Source organism: Cricetulus griseus, chromosome 6, assembly GCF_003668045.3.
Source record: "Cricetulus griseus strain 17A/GY chromosome 6, alternate assembly CriGri-PICRH-1.0, whole genome shotgun sequence".
NCBI lineage: Eukaryota > Metazoa > Chordata > Mammalia > Rodentia > Cricetidae > Cricetulus > Cricetulus griseus.
The window spans coordinates 145,423,387-145,432,470 of NC_048599.1; positions in this window are offsets into that span (position 1 = coordinate 145,423,387).

A 9,084-nucleotide genomic window follows, 5' to 3' on the forward strand; every position below is an offset into this window, starting at 1 on the left:
TCTCTGTGCTGCCCACTTTCCTCGCCCTTAGTTCCAGCCTGAGAAGCCCCAGACCCAACTCTGATTTACAGGTGAGTTCCCCCCTCTGGAGACAAGAGCCTGGCAGGGAGTGGGGGGGGGGCTCAGGGATGGCTGATGAATGAATGAATGAGTGAATGAATGAAGCTGAGCCTGCCATAGTCCCAGGGCTCCTGAGCCAGTTCTGTGTATCAGTCTGCCAAGCAAGTGACTTGCTTCCAGGCCAAAAGCCTCCCCACCTCCATCGCCATGGGTGTCCCTACTGACCCTTGGAGGATCTACCATGGGGTGACTCCAGAGAATCAGACTGTGTCCAGCGGCTGTCACAAAGGGGTGCCCTTGCCGTGCCTGCAGGCAGGCATGGATCCTGCTGGACTGATTTGATTCTCATAATCATGGCCCCATGAACCCTGAAGTCACAGACATCTCTGTTCCTCATCTGAAGAGTGGGATCATTGGGCTTTCCATGGGACCTACTCCGGACTGGCGGTGAATGTGATAAGCAGGTGCCTGAGGGGGATGGCTGGTGGCGTATGCTTAGTCCTTGTGAAGACCTCTGATGGGTGGAGAAACAAAGGGCCTGGAGGCAGAGCTGGATCTGAAGCCAGGCTGGTACCCTACACCAGCAGCATCTGCCTCCCTGGGCTGCCTGCTGCTAGTGATGCCTTCTCTGCCCAGGCCCTGAGGATAGGTAGCAAAACTCTTTCTTAAAGACCGCAGGGTCCAATGCCAGGGATGGCTCCATCTCACATCACCCTGCAGACAGCAGTGTGGTGGGTTCCACAGTTACTAGGAGGGAGGTGTGACAATGAAGGTTGAGCGAGAAGAGGACTGGGATGAGTGGGAAGAGCCTGGCACTCTGCACTCTGAGCCAGTTCAGGGATGAGAATGACATATGAAAACTCAGTGACGAACCCGTCTATTATGTCTACTTGCACAGGAGACTCGGGGCCTCAGTAAAGGCCTTGGACAGATGACTGTATCCAAAACAGAATCAAAAGCATCCCCCTCCACAAGACCGCATGCCCTCTGCCTCACCTGAGTTGACACATTGCTCATGCTCATTGTTCTTGTGTGCAGCTGCTGTGAGCACTCAGGGCCCGGGGTGAGCTGGGCCAGCACATTAGCATGTCTGTGAAGGTGGCCTTTGACACTTCCCCTGGACTGTGTCTCTGTCAAGTCCAGGCCCAAGGCCATAAGGTAACTGAGAGTCAGACCAGAGGGACAGACAGAAGAGCTGGAGCCTTGAGGCCCCAGAGTCAGAGCGGTGTCATGATTTACCTCATACCCAGGGTACGTCCCAGGATGGGTCCCTCCATGTTGGAAGGAAAAGGCTTTTGGTAAAGATGAGGGGAGAGAGGGCACAGGGTGATGCCATGTTCTTGAGAATAGGGGAGGGGGACATGCAAGCAAACATGTCCAGCATAGGCAGTGCTAACCCCAGGGTCAGCCTTCTGTCACTTCTCCTCAGCATCAGGACATCAGGACTTGGCTGGCACCTGCTGGGAGCTTGGGACATTGAGGGATGTGCTGGAGGATGCCCAGGGCTGGAGGAGGCTGTGAGATCCTATGGCCAGGAGGAGCTTGAGACAAGGGTGGGGCCAGGGTAGGGGCAAGAGAGGAGAGCCAGAGCCCCCAGGGGCCAGATCAAGCAAGGACCTCTTCCTTCCAGAACCCCCGACGAGGTCCCTGAGTGGTGTGAGGTGCCTAGTAGGTTAGGAGGTGTTACAGCACGGCTGCTGGGAGCATCACCTACCTCTAACCAGCTCTTGAAGCTCCATGTTGGTAAGTATGGCACCTCTGCAAGCCAGGAGTTTATATGCAGGATAATGTCAGCCACTCTGGGCACTGGGAACCATATCCATATGGAATGCTGGTTTTTAAGCATTTGCCTAGAACAAATGTTCTCAACTTGTGGGTTGTGACCCCTTTTGGCAAACATCTATCTCCCAAAATATTTATGTTATGATTCGTAACAGTAGCAAAATTGTAATTATGAAGTAGCAACAAAATGATTTTATGTTGGGGGTCACCACAACATGAAGACATGCTTTTAAGGGATGCATCATTAGGAAGGTTGAGAACCCTGGCCTAGAACATTCTGCCTCCAGGATGCGCATGCAGCTACCAGCAGTGGGCTTGGGGCAGAAGGCGTGATGGGAGCCAGGGCAGGTAAGGAGCTAGTATAGAGACCCTAGGACTCAGTGCAGGCGTTATCTCCACGCTCACTGATAGCAGAAGCCTGATACCTGGAAAAGAGGTCCATGGATAGGGGGGACAGGAGTTAAGGGGTGGGGAGAAGAATCTCAGACCAGAACTGTGTATGAAGGTGGCAGGGGTGGGGTCAGTTCCAGGATGAGTGAGACATTTGGTGGAGTGGAAGGAAAGGGGCCTTCGAGTTGCAGGCCACAGTGGTCTGGGCCTGGCTGGGGACCCACAATGAGTGTTTCTAATGAGCCTCTGGGGAATCTGACACTGATGGAGGGGAAAGATGCTGGGGAATGAGGCTTAGGGCATAGGACATCCTGGGCAGGCTGCACAATGGGATGTCCAACCTTGACCAAAGCACATGCAGCCTCATGACATCACCAGGTGTCAGTTTCTTGGCCCATTGGTCAGACCATTAACTGTGCTTCTTGTAGGAAAACTATTACATCTATTTTTCAAATGAAAAGATTATGGAGGCCGGTGAGATGACTCCTTTGGGAAAGTGGGTATCTAGGACCCGGGCAAAAGCTGAGTGTGTCACCTTAGAGCTGGGACAGTGGGTGTGGGTGTCGAGACACATGGGACCCCAAAGCTGGCTGGCCAGTCAGCCTAGCCAATTGATGAGCTCCAGGCTCAGGAGAGATCCTAAGTCAAAAACTGCTCAAGAATGAGAGAAAAGACACTGACATTGACCTCTATCTCTCAGAGTACACATTCATGTGCACACAAACACAAACAAAAATATTAGGAAATACACAAAATGCCCACAGGAGCACTGTGATTCTTTAATACAGCTCCTCATATTGGAGTGATATCCAACCAGAAAACTATTTGGTTGCTACTTCATAACTGTGATTTTGACACTGTTATGGATTGCAATGTAAATACCTGTATTTTTTGATGTTTTAGGCGACCCCTGTGAAAGGGTCCTTCAACCCCCTAAAGGGACCGTGACCCACAGGTTCTAGAGAAACCTTAAAGGAAGTAGAATAATAAAATAAATATAAGAAAACAAAAGCATAAAATCCCACCACCTACTAGCACCTTACACACAGGTGTTTACGGTCTAAGAAAAGCATTACCTGGTTAATGAATATTCATGAGCTCTCAGCTTTGCATGTAAAGGTGAGAGGAGATGTTGGATCGGTTGGGCACTGGCAACACTTGCACAGAAATGCAGGCATGCATGCACTCGTGCGTACTCATGCACATATGCTTTGCAAAGATGGTTTATTATTTGAATCCTTTGTACACCATGTTATTTTTGACAGCTCTCTGTGTGAAAATGCGTGGACACATTCGGCATGACTTTTGCAAAAATTTACTTCTATTTTTTTAAAGGTTCGTGTGTGTGTGTGTGTGTGTGTGTGTGTGTGTGTGTGTGTGTGTGTGTGTGTGTTTCACCTGCATTTGTATATGTGCATCAGGGAGGCCAGAAGAAGGCCTCAGATCTCTGGAACTGGAGTTACAGATGTTTGTGAATGGGTGCTTGAACTTGAACTCTACAAGAGTGGTATGTGCTCTTAACTGCTGAGCCACTTTTCCAGCCCCCAGAATTACCTTTATTTTTTAAATTATGTATAATTGTGTATCTGCATACAGATAAGTGTATGTGTGTGTGCAGGTGCTGAAAGAGTCCAGAAGAGGGCATCAGATCCCCTGGAACTGGAGTTACTGAGGCCATGAACTGTCCTGTGTGTGCTGGGAAGGACACCCAGCACCCAGCCATATTCACTTCTGACTGTTTCATATTCTTGAACATCCTTCCTGTTCCCATTTAGAATTTTTATATTTCATTCATTCAGAATAATCTGATATGCCACATATTTTGTAATTTTATTTAGAAATCTATACATGGCTTAATATTCAACAATTTTTTATGTAGGTAAAGTCTCAATTTTGTAGTTCTGTCTGGCCAGGAACATACAGAGATCTGCCAGCCCCTGCCTGCCAGGAGCTGGGCTTGAAGGTGTTAAACATCATACTGGAGTTGTACTTGAGAGGTTTTTTTTTTTTTCTCCCCACACTCAAGAGTATGTAAGTATTCATCGATATTTTCTTCTGGTAATCTAAACAATTTCTTTCTGAAACCTTAAATCTTTAACCAACCTGGGGTTTATTTTCCCATCAAAGCAAGGCTCTAATGTTATCTTTCCCTCTCTCCTCCCTTCTTTTTTTTTTTTTCAGTACTGGGGATGGAACCCAGGGCTCCATCTCTGACCTATGCCCCCAGTTCTCCTTTTCCTTTTTATGTTGAGATACAGTCTCACAAAATTGCTTGAGCTGGCCTTGAACCTGCAATTCTCCTGCATCAGCTTTTTGAGTAGGCAGAATTACAGTCCTGTGCCACCACAAACAGCTTCACTTAAACAAAAAAAAAGATTGATTTTGATTTATTTGTCTGTGTGTATGTGCTGGGATGACTACTCTTGGTCATCACTTGACTATCTATGGAATTAACTAAAACTCAAGGGGCTAGGTGTTCCTGTGAGGGATTTTTCTTGATTGAATTGAGTGGGTAGACCCACCCTAAATTCAAATGTTTGAGGTGAGAAAATCCACCTTTAATCTGGGCCACGCCTTCTACTGGCCACCCAAATAAAGGACATGGAAGAAGGAAGTTCACTCTCTTTGCCTGGTTGCTCTGGCTGGCAAGTCCATTCCTTCACTTTTGGATTCTGGTGTATACTGAAGACCAGCAGAGAAATCCAGCCTTGTGGACTGAGCAACTACTGGATTCTTGGACCTTCCATTGGTAGACAGCCTCTGTTGGACCAGCTGGACCATAGCCTATAAGCTGTTCTAATAATATTGCTTCAATCTCTCAGTTCTGTTCCTCTAGAGAAACCTGACCGACATAGGGGCCTTTGGAGGCAAAAGAGGGCAGTGATACTCTGAAGCTGGAGTTCCAGATGCTTGTAAACCACTTGATATGGGTGCTGGGAACTAAACCTAGGTCCTCTTAAGAGCAGCAAGTGCATTTAATACTGCTGAGCCCTTCTGCCGTGCCCACACTTCACTTTTAAGAACAGAGTCTCCATGTTACTTAAATGAGAGCAGCCAACTTAATTACATTTAATTGGAAAAAGTACATTTTAGAATGTTGGTTTATATGATTTCCCTCATCCAGACCTGAAAGAAATCGCAGTACATTATACTTTAAAAAACATTTAAAATTACATTTAGTTATTTGTGTGTGTGTGTGTGTGTGTGTGTGTGTGTGTGTGTGTGTGTGTGTGTGTGAATGGATGAGTCGTGGCACCACCTTGGGAGGTTATAGGACAATTTTGCAGGAATCCATTCTCTCCTTCTAGCATATTGGTCCTAGGGATAGACTTGGTGGCAAGTGCCTTTACCCACAGAGCCATTTTGCTGGCCCATAGTGGATTATACTTCTAGTGTTCTTGATTCTCTCTGATACCATTAGGTTTTTATTTTTCATCAGTATTTACAGATAAAATTTATTTGCAAGGTTTATGTTGGGCTTTGGGATTAGTCTGTGTGTCAGGATGGGGGGGGTCATGTATGTGGCTAGAGACAGATATTAGGTGCCCTACTCTTTCAGTCACCACCTTATTCCCTTGAGACAAGGTCTCTTGTTGAGCCTGGAACTAGGTGAGCAGTGAGCCCCAAAGATCGTCCTGTCTCCATCTGCCGTGGTGCTAGGGTTATAGGTGTGCAGGCCATGCCCGGCTGTTTACATGGGTGCTGGGGAGTCTAACACAGGTCCTCATGCCTGCACAGCGAGTGTTCCTACCCGCTGAGCAATCTCCCCAGGCCCAGATTTGAAATATTGCCACCTTCCCAATTCCTTGGGAATATATAGATGACACACATATTCTCTGTTCTTTTCAGAACTCAGACAACCATCAGGGCCTGGGGCCATTTTAGGGTCATCGCTTTAGAGCTGAAGTCTGACTAAATTCAGTTGCTTCTCACTGTCCACAGATAAAGCACAGAGACAAAGCTCCTGCAGCGTCAGTCCTATGTCTCTTCTCATTCCTCTCCTGACACCCCTGCCATGCCTGGCTTCTTCAAATCCCCCAGACTCTAGTCTGGTACCTGCAGATCTAGTGGTCACAAGGTTATGGTCATTGTCTAACTTAGTGGCCTTTGTGCTGGTGCTCTCTGCAGCAACTGGAAGAGACACTCAAGATAGACCAAGTTCTGAGCAGCTAGAGAAGTGTACACTTGCAGAAGGGTGTGTGGGAGGCAGGGACTCGGCTGGGCAGAGCCTGGGATGGTACAGGGGTGCCAAAGCCTTTAGAGTTGAGAAGGACTAGCTGGAACTCTGCATGGGGATGGTCACACTGCCATCTGAAGGAGGGTGGGCTGGAGGAAGTGAGGGAGAGTGCTAATGGCAGGGACTCGGGTGCAGAACGGCTGGATGGAGTTGGGGCTGAAGGGACAGGGAGAAGGACTGAGGTCCAGTCCTGACCATGGAGATGGAGAGGCCACACTTCCTAACCTGGGGGTCTGCTGTGGAACAATGTTTTTGTACAATAAGGATATGTGTTACTCTCATTGTTAATAGAAGGCTGATTGGCTGATGGCTAGGCAGGATTTTCAGGGCAGAGAGAATGCTGGGGAGAAGAACAGTGGAGGTCAGAGTTGCCAGCCAGATGCAGAGAAGCAAGACATGTACAAATGAGGTTACAAGCCGTGAGCCATGTGGCAGCACATAGATGAATGGAAATGGGTTAATTTAAGTTACAAGAGCTAGCTAAAAACAAGCCCAAGCTATTGACAGAGCATTTACAATTAATATTAAGCCTCTTTGTAGTTATTTGGGAGCAACTGCCAGGACACAGAAAAACTCTGCCTACAGGAGTCCTTAATGGAGTGGCTCTGTCTGGGACGTGTCAGGTCCTGGGAACCTATGGAGAAATCTGGGAAGCTGGGTAAGGCCTGACACCAAACATGAGAAAGCAGCCTTGTGTGGGAGCACAGGGACTGAGCTGCCATTGTCTCCACTCTTACAATCCCCACCAGAACAACTAATAAGTAATGGGATTGGAGAGATGGCTCAGTGGTTAAGAACAAGGGCTGCTCTTCCAGAGGACCCAGGTTCAATTCCCAGCACCCACAGCTATCTGCAACTCTAGTCCTAGGAGATCTGGTGCCCTCTTCTGGCTTCTGTGGGCCAGACACCCACATGGCACACAGACATTCAGGTAGGTGAAACACCCATACACATAAAAATAATGAAAGAAACAATATCTTATCTGTCACGGTTATTTATTTATTTGTGTGTGCACATTACAGTGTGCATATGGGGGTTAGAGGACAACTTGTGAGAATCGACTGTCTCCTATCATGAGGGGATGGCACTCAAATTGTTCCTTTGGCAGCAAGCTCCTTTACTAGCATAAGAACAACTCCTTTTTTTTTTTTTTTTTTTTTTTCAAGCGCTCAGTACCTGCCAGACACTGTACAAAGAGCTCTGGGTTGATTTCCCTATTGCTGCATTTCTAGATCTCACAATTGGCTTTTCAAAGAGAAAGGTCCTGATTTGCGGGGTGTGGTTTCCATGGTGTAAACACTCCCAAGGTGGGTGGCTGATCTTCAGCTACAAACAGGAGCTCACTGAACATGCAGTTGGGTAAGGGTAGGAAATCCATGCATAGTTATGGTCTTAAGCGTCTCTCAAATGCCCACATGGTGAAGGCTTGGTTCCTGGTATGATGCCATAGGGGTATAGAGGGTAGGGTTTAGCTGGAGCCCTTTAGATCATTGGGGATGTGTATTCAAAGAGGATCGTGGGAGACCAATCTTTTCTTCTTTGTTCCTTTCTTTTTAGAACATTTTGTTTGTTTGTTTGTTCATTCATTTAAGACAGGGTCTCTCTATGTCTAGTCCCTGGCTGGTCTCAAACTCACAGAGATCCCCCTGTCTCTGCCTCCCTGGGATTATGGTGTGTGATCCTGGATCCTTTTCTTTTTTAAAAAAAGTATTTATTTTGTGTGTGTGTGGGGGGGGGGTGACTGTGATGGCCAGAAGAGGGCTTTGGATCCCCTGGAGCTGGAGTTACAAGTGGTTGTGACCCACCTGACATGCTGGGAACTGAACTCTGGCCCGGCAAGAGCAGCCGAGTCCTCAAGGCCGAACCCTCTCTCCAGCCCTTCTTGCTTCATCTTCGCCTTCTTGGCTGTGCAAGAGGCAGCAGTCCTGCCTTGCTGAGCTTCTGTCCAGAGGCACAGCTTGCTTGCCTTCCATGCCTGCCACAGGCCTAAAGCAACGGGGCCCAGAGATGCTGGACCAAACTTCCCAAGCTGTGAGTCCATTACCTGAGAACAGAGTAACCCCACCATCCCTGTCATCCTCAGATTTCACACCATAACCTTAGGCGACACCTCAAGATGCTGGATGGCAGGAAAATGATGAGCTGGGAGGTTTTATTACTTTTGATCTGAATATCACTTATTTAATTGCAAGTTTATATCATCTGTGTGTGTGTATATGGGTGAGTGTGCACACTTATGTTTATATAACATCAGGACATCAGGACAATCTCTGATGGGTTCCTCAGGCACTATTCGCCTTTTTAAAAAGTATTTATTTTATTTTATGTATGTTAGCGTTTTTGCTTGCATGCATGTATATATAGCAGGTGTGTGAAGTGCCCAAGGAGGCTGCAAGGTTACAGATGGCTGTGAGCTGCCCTGTGGGTGCTGGGGACCGAAGCCAGGCCCTGTAAGAACAGTAGGTGCTCTTCACGGCTCCGCCACCTCTCCATCCTGAACCTTTTTTGGTTTCTGAGTCAGGGCCTCTCACTGGCCTGCAACTCACTAATTAGACTTAGGCCAGCCAGCCAGGGAGCCTCCTGTCTCCACAACCACAAGTGTGCACTACCCTGAC